Here is a 21,396-nt window from a genome sequence, read left to right as displayed (position 1 = left end):
CTAACCCTTAACAACTACATTGCAAATATTATTTATTAATAAAGTAAATATGGCATACTCCATTCATAGTAGCCCTTTATCTGTGTGCAATGTATAGAAGGCAGACACATGCCTGTGCCTGGTACTGGATAAAAACTAGCGCAAAAGCAAAATAACATAGATGTTAGAAATCTGAAGTAAAAACACAGAACGCTGGAAATGCTCATCAAGTCAGGCAGCACCTATGTGGAGAAGAACAAGATTCCAGTTCACCCTTTCTCATGATGAAAGGATGTTTAATTTGAAATCTCAAATCTGTTAACATCTCCACAGATGCTGCCTGACCTGATATATATTTCCAGCATTTTCAGTTTTTATAAGCAAGACTATGAGATGTGTGTCTGCAGTTGGATTTTACTCAGTGTGGCACTCTTATATTAAATGAATTCCCTAGCCTCCAATGGGCTCCAGTCCAGCAATGCTTCTATGTTAAATTTCTCAACTTTGTCTTCAAATTGTTCCATGGCTTTACTCTTTCCTATATCCTCCAGTTCTACAACCCTTACACCTCTGCGCTCCTCTAATTCTAGCTTCTGGCATATCCCTGGTTTTAATTGTTTCACCACTGACCCTTGGGGATCTGCATCTTTTGTTGTCTAGACTCAGAAGGGTCTCTGTAATTCTGTCCCTAATGCTCTCTGCTACTTTACCTCCCTATACTCCTTTAACGTGCTCTTCAAAACCTACTTTGTTTTTGTTCTATTATTTCCTCTTATGTGGCTGAATGTCAGATTTTGGTGAATAACATATTTGCAAAGCACTTGGTAAAGTTTATGACAATAAAAGAGTTGCATATATGCAAGAGATTGTTGAGTTAATTATTTCAAATCAAAATGAATATAGCAGCTCAGCGGCCCTATGTGATACTGGTAATAGGGTTAGAGGAACATCCTAACAAGATATCGTTTAGTGCATGATAGCAATTGTAAAGTTACATTAACTAGTTAAACATTGTTGCCATGACTACTGGGAGACACAGGTGACATATCCAAACCTTTTGAGATCCAGTGCTATTCTCCTAATTTCTCCACCTGAGACTGTGTGACATCATCAGGTTGGTGGGCCTCACCGCAATATCCAACTTTAATCCTTTCAGAACCATTATTTTACACAACATCTTCCTACAATTTTCCCTGCACAGTTAATAATTGTATATTTGTATATGTAATTAGTTACAGTTATCATAACCCCATCTCTACACATGCCTCTGACTTTACAAATTCAGCTGTTCCAGAAATTTCGTAATTCTTTCAGATCATGTTCTCTTTGGACTTGGAAGATCAGTAGACCTTTGGCTTGAGGATTGTTGACATCAGTTCTTATACCGATCTTGCACAGACTGAAAACTGTCTCTCCACTAGACAGCCTTTTATCTTATAATTTTTCTTCATGGAGGATGTTGCTCCCGCTAACCCAGATTGCTCCCTTAACCTCCCGAATGTCTTTCGCAGAGGGACTTTTCACTGCTGAATCAGGTAGTTAATCTACAACAACATCTGGAGGGACCTTTACATGCAAGATGATTGCTCAGATATATGGCAGAGAATCTGGAGGTGTATACTCCCAACCTGTGTGGCTTCCACACCTATGACATTAAAACTCTGCAGTCAGACCTGTATGTCTATCGTAAAACAATTATTCACCCTAATTTCAATGAACACAAAGTCTAGCAATTTCTCGTTGCAGAATCTACAACACAATCTCCTTCTGTCTGACTTAGTAATGCAAGAAAGTTTTCTGTTAAAATTTTGAAAATAGTTAGTATAAAACAGGTGACAGAGGCAGTAGTAAAATAAGGAGATTTTTTTTCCACAGCAATTTGTTGTGATATGAAATGATGTACCTGAAAGATTGGTGAAAGCAATCTTGGTAGTATTTTCCAAGATGGCAATGGATAAATATATAGAAAGGAAACAAATTAAAAATGTAGGACTCTGGGGAAAACAGAGGCGGTTGGGCCTAATTGATAGTTTTCTTTGCAGAGCCCGGGACATGCTCAATTAGCCAACTAGCCACCTTCTGTGCTGTATCACTCTAAATTCAATTCTCATTAAGTTATTGGATTCTATTTCCAATAATGAGCCCTTCCTATAGAAAAGAAAGATGTGGTTATATAGCACCATCATATAAACAGGATGACCCAAAACAATGCACAATGAAGTGGGAAGCACAGTCATAGAAAACAAACGCTCCGGAGCCATTTTATACACAACAATGAACCACAAAGAATAATTGGTTGAAGTAAGGATGGAATTAGTTATAGTTCATATTCAGTTCCAACAGGAGACACAATGAAGTTCCACACTTCGTCCGTCGCCCCGTAGTATTTTCTGTTGCCTGTCCTATATCCACAGGTAGCCTTTAACTTTCAGTTTAAAAAAAATTGGCTGACTTATGTCTCTGGAAGCAATACACAGGGTCTGTGGAATTCCAGGCTTCCTTGTAATTTGATTCTGAATTTTGTCTTTAAGAATCCAATCCATACTGACTACTACAGGAGCAGTTGAAGAATCCTAAATGGAGATGTTTTGGCTCATGCTCCATCCATTCACCCATACATCTGTCACCAACCAAATTTAAAAATTAGCTTTGTAAGGAGCCAGGTGAAAAATGTCCAGGAAAAATGGCCCTAATGATTTGGCAATGACCTGAACATACACGTTGACATGAACATCCAACCACACTGCTGAATTTGTCAGTGTTAAGCTCAGTTTGCCCCAAGAAAAATCAGTGGAAAACTTACCAATTTCTAACCCATCTGTTGGTCAAGAGTTAGTTACAGGATAAATATTGATCATCACACAGCAAAAAGCATTGTTCTTTTTAGAATAGTGTCATGGGATCACCCGTATTTACTTGAGTAGGCAAATTGGCCTATTGTTTCATCAAAATGATGACACCTTCAAGAAGGCACTACTCCCTCCATCCTGGTGGATAAGGAGGATAATTAAGAAGGATATTGGAGGTTGGTCTGTACTGCAATTATGTTCTTAAATGATGATAATTGTTCACCTTTCACAGTCCATACAGCTTCCTATGATGTGCTCCATAGAATCTCCGGTGCTCAGTTTGTGCAGCCAAGAGGGATCTTAGTCCATCAGTTACACATACCTGGCCATTTCAGGAACACTGGTTTTCCCATGTATTATTATACATGCATTCATATTTATTTATTGAGAACCACAGGGCAGAATTTGATGTCCTTCCCCAAAGTAGTTTTAGTGGCAGTAAGGCATGGAATCAGACAAAATAGTAGCAAATGGAAACCACACTACCTTCTCGCCCTGATTAGGTCCATGGTGGGATGACCCACAGATGGCTTTCCTGCCCCACCACCAATTGTGGTATTTACCTGGAGTGGGGGTAGCCAGTGGGGTGGGAGCAGCCAGTAGCCCACAGCGAAAATGGCTACTGTTGGGAACCAGTGGAGCCTGGTCAGACCATATGGAAGCTTTCATAGAAATACTGTAATGTCTACTTTTTTAGCGTTATTTCTTATTTTCATAACTTAAACTATGTTTGTAATGTAGTGTAACTTTTTCTTTACTTTCTCTATTTTTGTACCCCAGGTTTGTACCTAGGTAATTTGTACCTAAAATGGTGCTGTGAGTTGGCAACATTGTACATTTTTTATGTACTCCTGTTCTTTTGTAACTTGAGTACATGTGACATTAAACCTAATTCTAATTCTATTTCTAAATGGACAACCATTCAAACAACCAACGTCATCATGCTTTGTGCCTGGTCCAGTCATGATCCTGACCCTAGCTGGGTGTTATACTGGCAGCAGTCATCAAAGTGGCATGGGTGAGCAACGTCATGCTCCTAACATCTGACTGATTGACAAAAGGTGGGACTTCAGATGTGATGGTCCTTGACCCCACTGCTCTCCGGGAAAATGCCTGATTCAGGGAATCTGTTGGCGGGCGCATCTTCTAGAAAAATGGCAATGTACACCTTTTAATCGGCTCACTAGCACCAGGCAAACTCCCATCACTGTGATTAATTCCGGCCACAGACTTTACTATTCCAGCGAATAGAGTCTCAAGCAATCATAAAATGAACTAATGCAATACCATCTTGAGGGCTATCTTGTGAATTATGACTTAAATTGGTTACAAACACCAATTACATTCCATAATCTGAACGTGCCGGTGTTGGACTGGGGTGTACAAAGTTAAAAATCACACGGCACCAGGTTATAGTCCAACAGGTTTATTTGGAAGCACTAGATTTTGGAGTGCTGCTCCTTCATCGGGTGGTTGTGGAATATAAGATCGTAAGATACAGAATTTATAGCAAAAGTTTACAGTGTGACACAACTGAAGTTATATATTGAAAAAGACCTGGATTGTTTGTTCAGTCTGTCATCTTTTAGAATGACCATGTGGTTTTTAGTTCTTATATATGTAAACTTTTTTTAAAGTTACATTCTCAAGTGAACTTTAACAATAGGTGCCATGTCAGCCCAGATAATGTATTGAAGGTATGAGGTGCCCTCTGTAAGGCTGTCTGTGCCTCAGTGTTCAGACTGATTCTATCTCTAAAAAAAGAGATTTACAGAATCTTACATGGATTCATGCAGTTGTTGGGCAAAATAAAATGCAATTCTGCAAGTACAAATTCACCCCACAAACTTACATGAATCCATGTAAGATTCTGTAAATCTCTTTTTTTAGAAATAGAATCAGTCTGAACACTGGGGCACAAACAGCTTCACAGAGGGCACCTCAAACCTTCAATGAATTATCTGGGCTGACACGACACCTATGATTAAAGTTCAGTTGAGAATGTAACTTTAAAAAAATGCTCTGGGATTTACATATGAAAGAACTAAAATCACCATGGTCATTCTAAAAGATGAGAGACTTAACAAACAATCCAGGTCTTCTTCAATATAGTTTCAGTTGCATCACACTGTAAACTTTTGTTATACATTTTGTGTCTTATGATCTTATACTCCACAATTGCATTCCAGGTTTCAATCGTGAAATATGAGAAGTGTTGACCTTATTTTTTTTTCTTTTAGTTGCATAAATGGAGACATATAAGGCAGAGAAGTTATGCTGTGCCTTTATCAAGCTGTGATTAGGGTAATAACTAGTAACATTCAGTTCTGGTCACCACACTTTAAGGATGTCAGGTCTTTGAAAGGTTGCATAGGAAATTTACCATAATGGTTGCAGATATGGAGGATACTGTCTACCAGAACAGGTTAAAGCATCTGGAATTGTTCTCCTTGGACCAAAGGAGATTGAGAGGAAGCATCACCAGTGCAGAGAAAACCAAGTTAACCTTTCAAGTCCAGTGACCTTTTTACAGAATGTTCAGCCAGACTTGCTGAATCTCTCCAGCAATTTCTGTTTTCTTTGTTTCAGATCTCCATCATCCACAGTTCTTTGTTTTATATGATATTGAGTGGAGATTTGATCAAGATTTAACAAGAGTAGCACGAGTTTAGGAAAGAAACAATGTTCCTATTACCAGATTGTGGAAGGAGCACGGAGACATGGATTTAACTTTTAGGCAAGGGATGCAGGGGAATGTGATGAAGAATTTTGTTTTACGTAGCGAGTGGTCATGAGCTGAAACTTGCTGCTCCAGTGGGTGATAGTACCAGGGACCAATGATTAAGAAAATTGCTTAGGCATGTCAAGGAAACAGATGTACAGGGTGTCTGGGAAGGAGCAGAAGAGAGCTGATGTGAACTCAAATGGTCTACTCATGTATTGTCATGACTCTATGACAATGCATGGTTCAATTTTTCAGTTAATTATTACAGTGCCAGAACCATCCATCTGAAGATTCTGGAAACACATCTAACAGTACTGACACAATCCACTGAGATCAGATAAATAGTGAAGACAGCATCAAATAAAATGGGTTAGATCATTCAGGAAATAGAAAACAAATGGCTTGTTGCCTAGAAAGGTGATTGTTAACCGGATGCCTGATCAGACAGTTACTGGTAATGGAAACTGAAAATCAGATGACAGTATTAGACTCTACAGGGCTGGTTTTCAAATGATGGCAGAATGCCTGAGCTTTTAACCACCCCTTCAAGTTCACCCCCTCTCCACCTCCTGTTGTGGTTGCAGGTAAAGTTAACAATAAAATGATAATTGCATTACTGCACAATACACAGATTTCATTCCATCTGGTATCTTCTTCTCCACGTTACTATGTGACATTGTCACAGGGGATGGTGCTCATCACACTTTCCAGACATTAACCCTATCAAACTCATACACCGTGAAGTGGTCTAGCAGTCATTCACTTCAAGTGACAATTAGTGATGGGCAACAAGGACAGACCTTACTGACGATGTGCACATTCCATGAAAGAACAAATAAGAAACTAAACAAGCCTGTCCCTCACCTCTTCTGATGCCACGGGTGGGGAGTAGAATAAAACAAAATGGAGCATTTTCTGCTATAACCCTGTTTAATTTAACTTCTACTTGGACTCCAGATGAGGAATCTTACCTCCATTCTTTCCAGAAATGGTTCCAGAGTTGGTAAACTTTAGTTACAATACTCTGTAGAGGCTATGGAAACTAACGGGAGATTTGTCAGACAAGAAGGTCATGATGGCTTTAGAAAAAGCAAATAAGGAACAACAGATGGTACAAGGACTGGAGGACACAACTCTAAAGTTTTGGATGAGATTAGAGGGGAAGTTTGAAGAAGAATTGTTTCACTCATCAGTAGTCATGTCCTGGCACAGTCTGTCATCTCTCTCTCTAATAACAGAGCAATCCTATGGCAACTTTCATAGAGACAATATATTTATATGCATCCTTTTATAAGTTTATTGGAAGAAAGGTTTCTTTTTTCCAATAGGTGGTAATTTGTATTACAGCATAGATTTCATTTGGTTTAGCCTGGGCTGTTGGTTTACAGAGCAGTGTGATGCCAACAGCATGGGTTCAATTCCTATCACTGGTTTGAAATTACCATGAAGGACTCTCCTTCTCAACCTCTTCCCTCACCTGAGGTCTGGTGGCCCTCCACCTACATCATCACCAGCTGCTTCTCTCTAATAAGATAGCAGTCCCCATGGTCTGGTAAGACTATAGAGACACAACAACGATAGATTTCAAACCAGACAAGCCTTTACCTTTAAGGGCAGATACGTGACATTGATGTTCTGGTATAAAAGTACCCACTTTATCTTCAGCCATGCTATTGGTGCAATGGAGTCAGTGCAACATCTTCAGTCAGTCAGCTATATGTATATAATGTACAGTAACATCCTTAAGTACAGAATTCGACTATATGTGTAAGCTTATGAAGTTTTAGCCATCTAAACAGTTAGTGTTGTGAATAAACTTCAAACCATCTGTCTTTCCAAACACCCATGTCTCTGCAGCAGCTGGTAAGCAGATTAACATATAGAAAAATTAAAAACTGCTTCAATGGCCATTGATGCCACCCATATGGATATGCCGAATGATGATCTTATCAATTTCACCGAAAGGAAATGTTTGAAATCCACAGTAGATTGATTAACATCTATAAAGAGGAAAAGGTGGATGAATGACTTGAATGTGACATTTAGAACTGGATTTGAAAGCTTTGTTTTGACAATATTGAGTTACGCTTCTGTTTATTTAATTAGGTTACATCAGCATATACTCGGTTCCTCGAGGCTGCCATCAGATCTGGAATACAGATGGTTACAATAATGACCCACTTTTTGTCCTGTGAATACAGAATGCACAGCTAATTTGGATTGAATAGTAGTATGTTTTAAAGGGTTTCAGTTTGCAAATCAATATTACCGGCATTTATCTGAGGTAAAATGTCAAATAAATACAACTGTACCTCGCACTAAGGCATTGAAATCCGTACACAGTTACAAAGACTTGGCTTATATTCCCCAGAGTTTAGAAAGGGCTGATCTAATCAAGATAAGAAGAATTTGATAGAGTTGATACAGGGAACTTATTTCCGCTGGTATGAGGAATCCAAAACAAAAGGTCATGATCTTAAAATTAAAGCTAGGCCAATTACAAGTTAAATTAGAAAGCACTTCTTCAAAGGGCAGTGGGAAAGTCAGAAGGTGCCTAGCGAATGGAAATCTTTAAAACTGAGATCAATTTTTTTTATTAGACATGGGATATGGAACAAAAATTGGTAAGTGGAGTTAAGGCCCAAAACAGTTAGAATCTAATTGATCAGAGAAACAAGGTCAAGGCTTTGAATGATCATCTCCCAAAACATGAAAAATACAACCATGACAGATGGTGAAAAGGGCCTGTTCAGTTTAAATCTAAACATTACAGACACCGATGCATTCAGAGTGCTGGAACTTCAGTTATTCGCAATTACTATTAATGATTTAGATTTTAGAACCAAACCTTGAGCTTTATTTATGTAGCGCCACTATGACCCATTGGTGACCTTCAATGATACTATTGAAGAAATCTTTATTCTGGGGTGCTGCCTGCCCAATTCATTGGCATAAGTCTAAGAGAACTACTGTGCAAACAAAATTCTCCCCCAAAATTTCTAAATTTGCAAACAATACCAAATTGAGGAGGACGGTAGCAAAAGAAGATATGAATAAACTTGCAGTATAGGCATATAATTGATATATGAATTTTAATACAGAGAAATTAAGTAAGAAAAATAAGGAAGTAATGAATTATCTGTAAAATATAAAATGGGGTAGAGGTGCAAAGGAATCTGGTTGTACAAATACACAAATCGCTAAAAGTAGTGATGCAGATTAATAAGACTATCAGAAAATAATTAAACCAAACCATACAACTTATTCACTTCAGAGAACTAGAAAAGTTGAGAAATCTTGCTATGTCTGTGTCAAACCTTGGTTCGACCATGTTTAGAGTACTGAGTACAGTTCTGGATATGATATTACGAAATGGATTTGATTTTACTTGATTTAATTTTTATTGTCACATGTACTCACGTACAAAAGTGAAGGAGTACAGTGAAAGTATAATATTGCCACGCAAGTTGCCATCTTAGGGTACGAGTACCTATAGAGTCATAGAGATGTACAGAATGGAAACAGACCCTTCGGTCCAACCAGTCCACGCCGACCAGATATCCCAACCCAATCTAGTCCCACCTGCCAGCACCCAGCCCATATTCCCTCCAAACCCTTCCTATTCATATACCCATCCAAATGCCTCTTAAATGTTGCAATTGTACCAGCCTCCACCACAACCTCTGGCAGCTCATTCCATACACGTACAACCCTCTGCACGAAAAAGTTGCCCCTTAGGTCTCTCTTATATCTTTCACCTCTTACCCTCAACCTATGCCCTCTAGTTCTGGACTCCTCGACCCCAGGGAAAAGACTTTGTCTATTTATCCTATCCATGCCCCTCATAATTTTGTAAACCTCTATAAGGTCACCCCTCAGCCTCCGACACTCCAGGGAAAACAGCCCCAGCCTGTTCAGCCTCTCCCTATAGCTTAAATCCTCCAACCCTGGAAACATCATTGTAAATCTTTTCTGAACCCTTTCAAATTTCACAACATCTTTCCGATAGGAAGGAGACCAGAATTGCATGCAATATTCCAACAGTGGCCTAACCAATGTCCTGTACAGCCGCAACATGATCTCCCAACCTCTGTACTCAATACTCTGACCAATAAAGGAAAGCATACCAAACCCCTTCTTCACTATCCTATCTACCTGCGACTCCACTTTCAAAGAGCTATGAACCTGCACTCCAAAATCTCTTTATTCAGCAACACTCCCTAGGACCTTACCATTAAGTGTATATGTCCTGCTAAGATTTGCTTTCCCAAAATGCAGCACCTCACATTTATCTGAATTAAACTCCATCTGCCACTTCTCAGCCCATTGGCCCATCTGATCCAGATCCTGTTGTAATCTGATGTAACCCTCTTTGCTGTCCACTACACCTCCAATTTTGGTGTCATCTGCAAACTTACTAACTGTACCTCTTATGCTCGCATCCAAATCATTTATGTAAATGACAAAAAGTAGAGGGCCCACCAATGATCCTTGCGGCACTCCACTGGTCACAGGCCTCCAGTCTGAAAAACAACCCTCCACCACCACCCTCTGTCTTCTACCTTTGAACCAGTTCTGTATCCAAATGGCTAGTTTTCCCTGTATTCCATGAGATCTAACCTTGCTAATCAGTCTCCCATGGGGAACCTTGTCGAATGCCTTACTGAAGTCCATATAGATCACATCTACCACTCTGCCCTCATCAATCCTCTTTGTTACTTCTTCAAAAAACTCAATCATGTTTGTGAGACATGATTTTCCCTGCACAAAGCCATGTTGACTATCCCAAATCAGTCCTTGCCTTTCCAAATACAAGTACATCCTGTACCTCAGGATTCCCTCCAACAACTTGCCCACCACTGAGGTCAGGCTCACCGGTCTATAGTTCCTTGGCTTGTCCTTACCACCCTTCTTAAACAGTGGCACCACGTTTGCCAACCTCCAGTCTTCCAGCACCTCATCTGTGACTAACGATGATACAAATATCTCAGCAAGAGGCCCAGCAATCACTTCTCTTGCTTCCCACAGAGTTCTCAGGTACACCTGATCAGGTCCTGGGGATTTATCCACTTTTAACTGTTTCCAGACATCCAGCAGGTACAGAACCTTAAGAACAAGGTAGAAAGAAAGAATAAAGTTAAAAGTTAAACATTGCAGCAATTACTGTATACTGTAAAACATACGAAATAAGGTTAAAAGTCTCACTTTGCAGACTTTCTTGGTTTTATAGACGTACTGGATTTACATGAATGACACCAGAACTGACAGGTTATGTCTATCAGAAAAACAGGGTAGGGGTTTCTACTCTCTTGAAAGAAAAAGCTGAAAGACGACCTTTTGGAGGTCTTTAACGTAATGAAAGACTTTGATAAAGTAGACACACAGAAAATGTTTCTAACTATGGGGATAGCTAACCTTTAGGCAATCAATGTAAGATTAAGGAAATCAAATGAAACTACTTTATTCTGAGTGACTAGAATGTGGAACCTGTTGTCGCTGGGAATGGTTGAGATTAATCTTATAGATACATTTAAAGGAAAGCTAAATAAAACCATGAGGGAGAAGGGAATAGAAGATAATGCAGACTGAGTTAGGGACGGTGTGATTAGAGGATGTTTGAGTGGAATATACATGACTGCACAGGCTGGGTGGACCAATTGAGGGTGGCACGGTGGCTCCGTGGTTAGCACTGCAGCCTCACACTGCCAGGGACCTGGGTTCTTGGATGACTGTCTGTGTGGAGTTTCGACATTCTCCCCGTGTCTGCGTGAGTTTCCTCCGGTGCTCTGGTTTCCATCTAAAGATGTACAGGTTAGGTGAATTGGCCAAGCTAAATTGCCCATAGTGCTCAGGGATGTGTGGATTAGGGGTAAACATAGAGTAATGGGGAATGGATTTGGGTGGAATGCTCTTTGGAGGGTCAGTGTGGACTTGTAGGGCCGAAGGGTCTGTTTCCATACTGTAGTGATTCTATGAAATTCCATGAAATAAATAGCTAAATTGTGATTGTCTGTAAGGGATGGAATGAGGTGTTCTTTTTTTTGTGGATGCCCTTATTTGCAAAGTCTCATTGTGTTTATTGACTGCCTGTTTCAAACCCGTGATGCTGGCTAGGACAAAAGCATATCAGTGACAATGCATCTGCTGCCATGATCCTCAATATCAGATACAGCACTCGTTTTGAACATTTTAAAATGTGGTATCAGGCTGTGCCCTGTGTTTTTAAATAGTTGGGTGCACTTTGTGATTGCTCGCATGCTTCTTGTGTCTGTCATGATATCCTTGAATGTGGCGTCACAAGCAAACAGGGGGTGAAGAAGGCATTTGGAATGCTTGCCTTTATCAGTCACAGAGTATTGATTTCAAGAATTGGGATATCATGTTACAGCTGTACAAGACACAGGTAAGACCATGTTTGGGGTACTGTGTACAATTCTGGCCATCCTACTCTAGGAAGGATGTTATTAAACCAGAAAGGGTGCAAGAACGATTTACAAGAATGTTACAGAGATTGAAGGGTTTGAATTATAAGGAGAGGCTGGATAAGCTGGGACTTTTTTTTCCCTCAAGCTTAGGAGACTGAGGGGTGACCATAAAGAGATTTTAAAAATCATGATAGGCATAGATAGAGTGAATAGAGTGAATGTTTCCCCAGGGTCTGGAAGTCCAAACCTAGAGGGCATAGGTTTAAAAGGGAACTGAGGGGCAACATTTTCACATAGAGGATAGGGCATACATGGTACGACATGCCAGAGGAAGTGGTAAAGGCGAGTAAAATTACAACACTTAAAAGACACTTGGACAAGATATGGAAACGAATGATTTAGAGGGATATGAGCTAAATGCAGGCAAATGGGACTAGGTCAGTATGGACAAGTTGGGCTGAAGGGCCTGTTTCTCTGAAGTATGACTCCATGACTTAGTCATTTTGAATGGTTCATATGTGTCTACTTTTGCCAGTGTTCAATTCTTAGGATTGTCCACTTATACAGATTTCACTGTACCTGTGAAGTATCATTTTATTGGGAAAGAAAGCTATTAAATCTGGGACTGGCATAATGGGCCAAATGGCCTCTTCTATGCTGTAAATTCTGTGTACAACTACTTTGCATGTGTTTAGATTACAACATAATTAGATTACTACAGTATGGAAACAGGCCCTTCGGCCCAATAGGTCCGCAACAACCCTCCAAAGAGCAACCCACCCAGACCCATTCCCCTACATTTACTCCTTCACCTAACACTATGGGCAATTTAGCATGGCCAATTCACCTAACCTGCACATCTTTGGACTGTGGGAGGAAACCGGAGCACCCGGAGGAAACCCATGCAGACACGGGGAGAAGTGGAAATTCCACACAGACAGTGGCCCAAGGTGGGAATTGAACCTGAGTCTCTGGCGCTGTGAGGCAGCAGTGCTAACCACTGTGCCACCAAAGAGAAAACTGCCTTCTTTAAACTTATTGTGCAATGTCACTTTTAGTTAATAAAGATATTTGCATTGTCAACATCATGTGGTTAGTGTCTGGAGTAAGGCACCATTTAATCTTCAGCCTGAGGTGGGAATTGAACCCAGGTCGCTAGCACTGTGAGGCAACAGTGCTAACCACTGTGCCACCATGTCGCCCATCTTCACTGCATAGGATGGAATCAGGTGTTCCATTATGTGTCCAATCAGGGAGTGAGAACTTATTTCCATATTTACAATGGCTGTGGGCTTTCCAATAAAAAATACTTTTCACTTAAAAGACAAAATTACTGCAGGCTCCAAAATGTTGGAAAATGGACTATGGTAAGTGTCAACAATCAAACTGTTCTGGGAGGAACTGTCATTACTTTCCTTGAAAATAAATGTTGCACTGACAATGTTTTTATCAGTGATTTTGGAATCCATCACACTCCAAACTGAGTGGTTGTCTATTTTCGTTATTTTGTTTCTCAAGGCAGTAAAAATGTTGGAAACATTTGCACCATAAATCAGGGCAAGCTTGTGTCCCACTGTGTTTTAGTCTAATGCCTCAGATCTTGAGCTGTCAGCTTTTATGGGTTTGAGACTTACTTGCTAAGCCAGCAGATATGACATTTGATGATACAGCTACCAAATGAACCATGCAAGGATGACTTACTGATGAATTCAACAACTTGGTGACTGAGAACTGAAAAATACCTTGACTGAGGGATTATCTCTTTCTCTTATACAGAGTTCTCTATTTATTTTTCTAGTTTAAACCATATCATAACTTATCCCCGCAATGACCACTGATTCACAGTTTGTGATATTAGAAAACATCAAGCTCTTGTTATACAAGCTAATTTCAGGGGCACTGTTTTTACAGGCATAGCTGCGATGAACTCACTATGACCCACAGAAAATGCTGCAGCAGCCTGGACACACTCACGGAGCAAAAAACAGAGTTGAATCAGCTGCAAAGCAGTTCACGTGAGAAACTGTCTGCCAAATGATATTGCCCAATGTTCTTTGTCCATGGGATGGCTTTGCTGGAGGTTGGTTAGCTCAGTTGACTAGATGGCTAGAGTATGTTGCAGAATGACCTTAATCATACAGGTTCATTCACTATGTTGGCTTATGGAGGCCTACCTTCCAGTGTTGCTCTTGTTTGTGAAGTGACCCACCTTGCTCTATACACAGCCAACTGTCCCCTCCCAACGGAGAGAGGCACACTTTTGGTTCTTTCTGGACTACAGCTAATTATTTATTCAATAAGAATGTCACTTAAAATGCACTGTTCAAAGATGATATAGGCTATATTTTGTGCTAGGGTGACCGTTGGTGATTGAGTTGAGTAGTCAGCTGAGTTTTAGCATCAAACTGAATGCTGCTGCTGGATGGCATCCAGCTCTTCTGCCCAACTAACGAAGTTCCTGTACTGAAATCAACGTGCTCCTCTTTTTTACAGCAACATTTGGACTCCATGCTCAAACAAATTCTATCAATGGTAAAGACCTCTCACAGGCAATTCATCTGATAAACTTGCTTACTGCCTCTGTTGGTGACTTTATTGGAAGTGATTTTTGATTCTAAATCGGAATCTTGTGGATGCTTTTCCAGCTTTTGAGCGTCTTATTAAAGGCAGCACTGAGGGTGTATTGCAGTGTCAGAAGTGCCAGCTTTCAGAGTCTCAGCAGATCTACAGCACTGTTTTGAAGAGTGTATTTTTTTAGCCAGTGTCCAAGTTGATATTTATTCCTTAACTATCATCCCTAAAACAGATTATCTGGTCATTTAATTGCTGGTTGTGCAAGTATGCTGTGCACCAAGGTTGTCATACTTACTGCAACACTGACCAGACTTCGGAAGCACTTTGCAGTCTGAAATGTACTTTGGGATATCATGAAAGATGCTATATAATTGCAAGTGCTTCTTTCTTACTCCAAATTAGAATAAGCTTATAAATCCGATAATTGTATAACCATACATTTCTGTTATCATTTTGGTCAGTCTTCTCCACACTCTTTCCAGTAACTCTCTATCATTTTATAATATAACCACCAAAACTGATGTAAAATTCGAAGAGTGGGTCAAATCAAACCAGAAGGTTAACCTGAGATGAATGTCTGATGGTGGTCATGACAGCCATGTGTAGATTGAGGTCAAACTACCTTCTCTTTGCTGTTAGCCATTGGTTCTTGAAGAAACTGAGGTCAGTCATTTCCATTCCATGATATCTCTGCAGGAGTTCCTCAGGGTAATGTTCCAGGTCCAACCATCTTCACCTGCTTCAACAATAACCTCCCCTCTGTCATAAGATCAGAAGTGGGGATGTTCACCAACGATTGCATAATGTTCAGCACCATTCACGACTCCTCAGATACAGAAGCAGTGCATGCATAAATGCAATAAGATCTGGACAACATCCAGGCTTGGGCTGACAAGGGGCAAGTAACATTCGTGCCACACAAATGCCAAGCTGTTGCCATCACCAATAAGAGACGATCTAACCACTCCCCTTGACATTCAATGATGCCGCACACATCACTGAATCCCCAACTGTTAACATCCTGGGGGTTATCATTGACCAGAAACTCAACTAGATTCACCACATAAATGCAGTAGTACAAGAGCAGGTCAGAGGCTAGGATTACCGCAACAAGTAACACCCCCTGACTCCCCAAAACCTGTCCACATCTGCAAAGCACCAATCAGGACTGTGATGGAATATTCTCCACTTGCCTGGATGAGTGCAGCCCCAATAACACTCAAGAAGTTTGACACCATCTAGGACAAAGCAGCCCGCTTGACTGGCATAACATCCATAAGCATCCGCTCCCTCCATCACCAACATTCTGTAGCAGCAGTGTATACTATCTACAAGATGAACAGCAGAAGTTCACCAAAGATCCTCAGACAGCACCTTCCAAACCCATGGCCACTTCCGTCTAGAAGGACAAGGGCAGCAGATATATAGGAATACCACCATCCTCAAGTTACCCTTCAAGCCACTCACAATCCTATCTTGAAAATATATTGCCGTTCCTTCATTGTCACTGGGTCAAAATCCTAGAATTGCCTCCCTACTGACAGCAGATAAACTGCAGTGGTTCAAGGAGGCAGCTCACCAACACCTTCTCAAAGGCAACTCAGGACAGGCAATAATGGTGGCCAGCCAGCCCTGCCCACATCCCACAAAATGAATACATTTTAAAAAATATAAATGAACTTGGCTTGCCACCTAAAGAACATTTATCTTATTGGGAGAGAGTCAACTCTGTCCACTGCAACCTACAGTGGGTCTTCCTCAGCTGGATAATGAACAAAAAGACCTTAACTGATCAGTGTTAAGGATTATGCTTGCAGTCTCCTGAAGGAACACCAGCATCAGACATTGCATTGAGAAAGTTGATTACAATCACAAAATGGCTTCAGTTGCTCAAAAGCAGCACAGGAACACTTTCTGCGGTCACCCTGATGATTTACTGAGGAAAATCACAGGTCTACTTCTTGTATAAATAGGAACAAAGAAACTAAGTGCAGGAATAGACCATTCAGCCTTCAGATCTGCTGTCATTTTGTATAATCACGGCTAATCCTGTACCTCAATGTCATATTCCCACTTTCCCCCCATTATCCTTTGATACCTTTAAAATCATCAGCCAGTTTAAAAACTGTTCCAAAAACGAATTTTGTTTTTGTTACGGAACAATGTTAATGTCTTTCCGGCACTAATGAGGAAAATCCAGGCCAGGAACAGAGGAAGGATTATGAAATGGCTTCAACAAATTGAGCTCATTCACCCTGAACTTGGTGCTATGTTAATTTTGGCTTAAAGTTAAGTGTGTTTTTCTTTGCAGATTAGATGTGATGACAAAACAGAACTTCTCATGGTTTTCATGCAGTGGAAATGGGCCGCCTTTACTGGATGACCTTGGATGCCCTCCCAGTGCCTGTGCAAGTAGATTTGATTATGAAGCTTAAGGAACCTAAATGATCTGCAGTTTCATTCTGCACTGCGGGGACATGCCCTTCAAGCTCTCCTACTCTAAAAGGCTGCCAAGCTGAAGTCTCAGTTGAGTGGTGCACTTACTCATGTGCAAATGAGGCTAAAGGCTTTTTGTTAAATTCTTGGGCAGTGGTACATCTTGATATGCACCCAAAATCCATAAATAACACTGAGCTTTAAAATAACATTTTGTATTGCTGGCTCAATGAAACAACTATAGTTGCTGAAGCTGCAATTAGCCAAGGGTGTTTCTAATGATAACCTTGTGCTCAGAATCTAACAGAAATTATTTATGAATAAGGAGGGTTCAAAGATTAACTGCTGTAACGAGATTCCAAACAATTTTAAAATTCTCATCTTTGTTTTCAAATACCTCCATGGCCTCACCCTATCCTATTTCAGCAACGTCCACTAGGTTTACAAGTCCTAGGTGTTATTTCTAGTGGAGTGGAATTGAAAAGTAATGTTAAATCTACATCGATTAGACCTTAGAATTTTGCATCAGTTTTGTGGCCATGTTATCAAAAAGATATAGAGTTATCGGAGAGAGGGTGTGGAGGAAACTTACAAAAATGTTGTCAGAAATGTATGGTGTTACAATAATCAGATTTATAAGCTTATTATAATTCAGGACTGCGGCTTTAAACGTTGGTTAAATTAAATTGTTGTGTTCGCTAGCTGTCCTGATTATTTGGTTATTTTATTGATAGACATTAAAGGTAGGCTCAGATTGTTTTGCCAAAAATAACCTGCAAGGTATTCACACTTGGAGTCAACAGCAGCAGTCATTACTTGACATGAATAATAAATAGACTTTGAGACACCCAAAGTCCCAGAAGGGTGTTGAAGTTACCAGATCGTAAACAATTATGCCATGACTGTCCATTGACTTTAAAACTGAAAGTGCATTGGGATTAAGGATAACTGATTAGCATTTCTACCTGGATCCACGATTAATGTGTTTTTGTTTAGATTAGATTAGATTACTTACAGTGTGGAAACAGGCCCTTCGGCCCAACAAGTACACACCGACCCTACAAAGAGCAACCCACCCAAACCCACTCCCCTTCACCTAACACTATGGGCAATTTAACATGGCCAATTCACCTGACCTGCACACTTTTGAACTGTGGGAGGAAACCGGAGCACCCGGAGGAAACCCGCGCAGACACGGGGAGAATGTGCAAACTCCACACAGACAGTTGCCTGAGACAGGAACTGAACCCGGGTCTCTGGCGCTGTGAGGCAGCAGTGCTAATCAAAAGTATTTTTAGTCACTTATTACATTTAACATTTTAAAAATGTTGCTACAGAGAAAGAGGGTAGAGGATGACATTTTTGAAATCAGGTTACAATCTTTGCAGCAAGTTATTGACCAAAACAGTGAGACAGATGAGGTTCTGTGTAATCAACAGAGGGAAGAGGCTGTTTGACATTTTGTGCACTATGGCAGCCAGTGGCATGGAGATGGTGTTTAGCTGAAGAGAAGCTTCTTGTTGTCATGTACAGATTCTGGGAGATATGTCATGGCATGACCACAGGAGGAAGAATTGTCAGAATGGGAATTACTGCTAGTAATGGATTTAAGAAGCTCTCTGAAAACTAAGGAACCAGCGATAGTTCCTTAAAGTTATTACTTGGCAAAAAGGGGACATGAGAACCAATTGGACAACTTTTCATCACTTATTACATTAAATATTTTAAAAATGTGAAATCTTGCTGTGTCAGTCTTTCAGCTAGTAACTGGAAGTCAAATCTATTTATAAAAGTTATCAATCTCTGAGTGAGCATATATAAGTCAAGAAAGGATTGACAGGCTGGATCTTTCTCTTGGAAAAGCGAAGGTTGAGAATTAAGCTAATTGAGGCCAATTAAATTCTGAAATGTTTTGATAGACCGTTAGCTCAGTTGGCTGTACAGCTAGTTTGTAATGCAGAGTGATGCCAACATTTCTATCTCAGACGACCGACTCAACACGGACGTTTACTATAAACCGACTGACTCCCGCAGCTACCTAGATTACACCTCCTCCCACCCTGCCCCCTGTAAAAACGCCCTCCCATATTCCCAATTCCTTCGCCTTCACCGCATCTGCTCCCAGGGGGACCAATTCCAATACCGAACAACCCAGATGGCCTCCTTCTTCAAAGACCGCAATTTCCCCTCAGACGTGGTTGACGATGCTCTCCACTGCATCTCCTCCACTTCCCGCTCCTCCACCCTTGAACCCCACCCCTCCAATCGCCACCAGGACAGAACCCCACTGGTCCTCACCTACCACCCCACCAACCTCCAGATACATCGTATCATCCTTCGTCATTTCCGCCACCTCCAAACATACCCCACCACCAAGGATATATTTCCCTCCCCACCCCTATCAGCGTTCTGGAAAGAGCACTCCCTCCGTGACTCCCTCGTCAGATCCACACACCCCCACCAACCCAACCTCCATTCCCAGCACCTTCCCCTGCAACTGCAAGAAATGCAAAACCTGTGCCCACACCTCCCCCCCTCACTTCCCTCCAAGGCACCAAGGGATCCTTCCATATCCGGCAGAAATTCACCTGCACCTCCACATACATTATTTACTGCATCCACTGCACCCGATGTGGCCTCCTATACATTGGGGAGACAGGCCGCCTACTTGTGGAATGTTTCAGAGAACACCTCTGGGACACCCGCACTAACCAACCCAACCGCCCCGTGGCTGAACACTTTAACTCCCCCTCCCACTCCACCAAGGACATGCAGGTCCTTGGCCTCCTCCATCGCCAGACCATGGCAACACGATGCCTGGAGGAAGAGCACCTCATCTTCCGCCTAGGAACCCTCCAACCACAAGGGATGAATGCAGATTTCTCCAGCTTTCTCATTTCCCCTGCCCTCACCTTTTCTCAGTCCCAACCCTCAGACTCAGCACCGCCTTCTTGACCTGCAATCTTCTTCCTGACCTCTCCGCCCCCACCCCCCTCCAGCCTATTACCCTCACCTTAACCTCCTTCCACCTATCGTATTCCCAATGCCCCTCCCCCAAGTCCCTCCTCCCTACCTTTTATCTTAGCCTGCTTGGCACATCCTCCTCATTCCTGAAGAAGGGCTTATGCCCGAAACGTCGATTCTCCTTCTCCTGTGATGCTGCCTGACCTGCTGCACTTTTCCAGCAACACATTTTTAAGCTCAATCCTACATTGGCTGAAGGAGCCTATGAAGGAGCCTCTTTCTCAACCTCACCCATGTCTAAGGTATGATGACCCTCAGGTTAATCCAAACCTAGTTGTCTCTCTGTAATGAGTGAGCAGCCCTGTGAGCTTGTGGTGGTGCCGGTGTTGGGCTGGGGTGGACAAAATTAAAAATCACATGACACCAGGTTATAGTCCAACAGGTTTATTTTTAACCTGGTGAGACTATGACAACATTTGTTTAATAGAGGAGAATGGTTCTCTTTGAGGAATAAAGTATTACTAGAGGCTATCAGTATATTATAGTCACTAAGAAGTTCAATAGGAATTTCAGAAGACACATCTTTACCCAAAGAACAGTTTTGAACTAGCCAGCACAAAGACTGTTTGAAGTGACTAGTCAAATCCTTCAAGGAAAACTAAGCAGGTATATGAAGGAGAAGGGAATAAAGGGTTACAATAATGATTCATATGATGAAAGATGAGAGGGCACTCAAGTGAAGCTCAACACTGACATGGACAGGTTAGAACAAATGTCGTATTTCTGCGATTATGCATCGTATGTAATCCTCTGTCCTTGATTTCTGTGTTCCTCCAATTCTGGCTTTTTGCACATTCTCAAATATCACCATTCCACCGTTGGCAACAAGGCTTTCAGCTGCTAAGCCTTGAACACTGGAATTCTCTCAATACACTTTCCCACATCTCTACCTCCCTCGATGCAATTTCGAAATCCGATACCATTTGAACACAAGAGCTCCGGCCCATTGCTCTAACATACAGTAAAACCTTATGAATCAAGTCTCGCAAAGCCTGATTGAAAAGAGCTCTGATTGCAGAGCTGATTGGATCTTAATGACCTCAGAAGCATTCTGAAATTCAGCACAGCTTCCAGTTTTAAATCAGCTCTTCCTCTTTTACCTTCCTACTTGTGCTCAATAAGCTTCATTTGCTTTAACTTTGCTAATTTTGTTTGAATTGATGAACTGTTGGAGGACAAGGAGCAGAATCTGGGCCTATTATAAACATTAGTTTGTTTTAATACACTCTTGTGGGCATTAGCCAATCGTAGCGTAGTGATAATGTTGCCAGAATAATAATCCAAAGATCTGGAAGAATGCTCCAGACTGCAAGTTCCAACATTGTGGTTGGGAGAATTTAATAAATATATATTTATAGTACCAGGCAAAAGTGAGGACTGCAGA

The 21,396-nt window shown here is 41.1% G+C and overlaps 1 long non-coding RNA gene across 1 annotated transcript in view; it reads left to right on the top strand.

The window, feature by feature from the left end:
• The window catches only part of LOC140477251 (uncharacterized), a 45,973-nt gene extending 31,977 nt beyond the window's left edge, over positions 1 to 13,996 (top strand). The window contains exon 3 of the long non-coding RNA XR_011960688.1: positions 13,890 to 13,996. This is a non-coding gene — a long non-coding RNA (uncharacterized lncRNA). The remainder of the gene's footprint in view (positions 1 to 13,889) is intronic.
• Positions 13,997 to 21,396: the final 7,400 nt, after the last annotated feature.

This window comes from Chiloscyllium punctatum, chromosome 5, assembly GCF_047496795.1.
Source record: "Chiloscyllium punctatum isolate Juve2018m chromosome 5, sChiPun1.3, whole genome shotgun sequence".
Classification (NCBI taxonomy): domain Eukaryota; kingdom Metazoa; phylum Chordata; class Chondrichthyes; order Orectolobiformes; family Hemiscylliidae; genus Chiloscyllium; species Chiloscyllium punctatum.
Note: the sequence above shows the minus strand (reverse complement) of the source record. Positions and strands in the feature narration are given on the sequence as shown.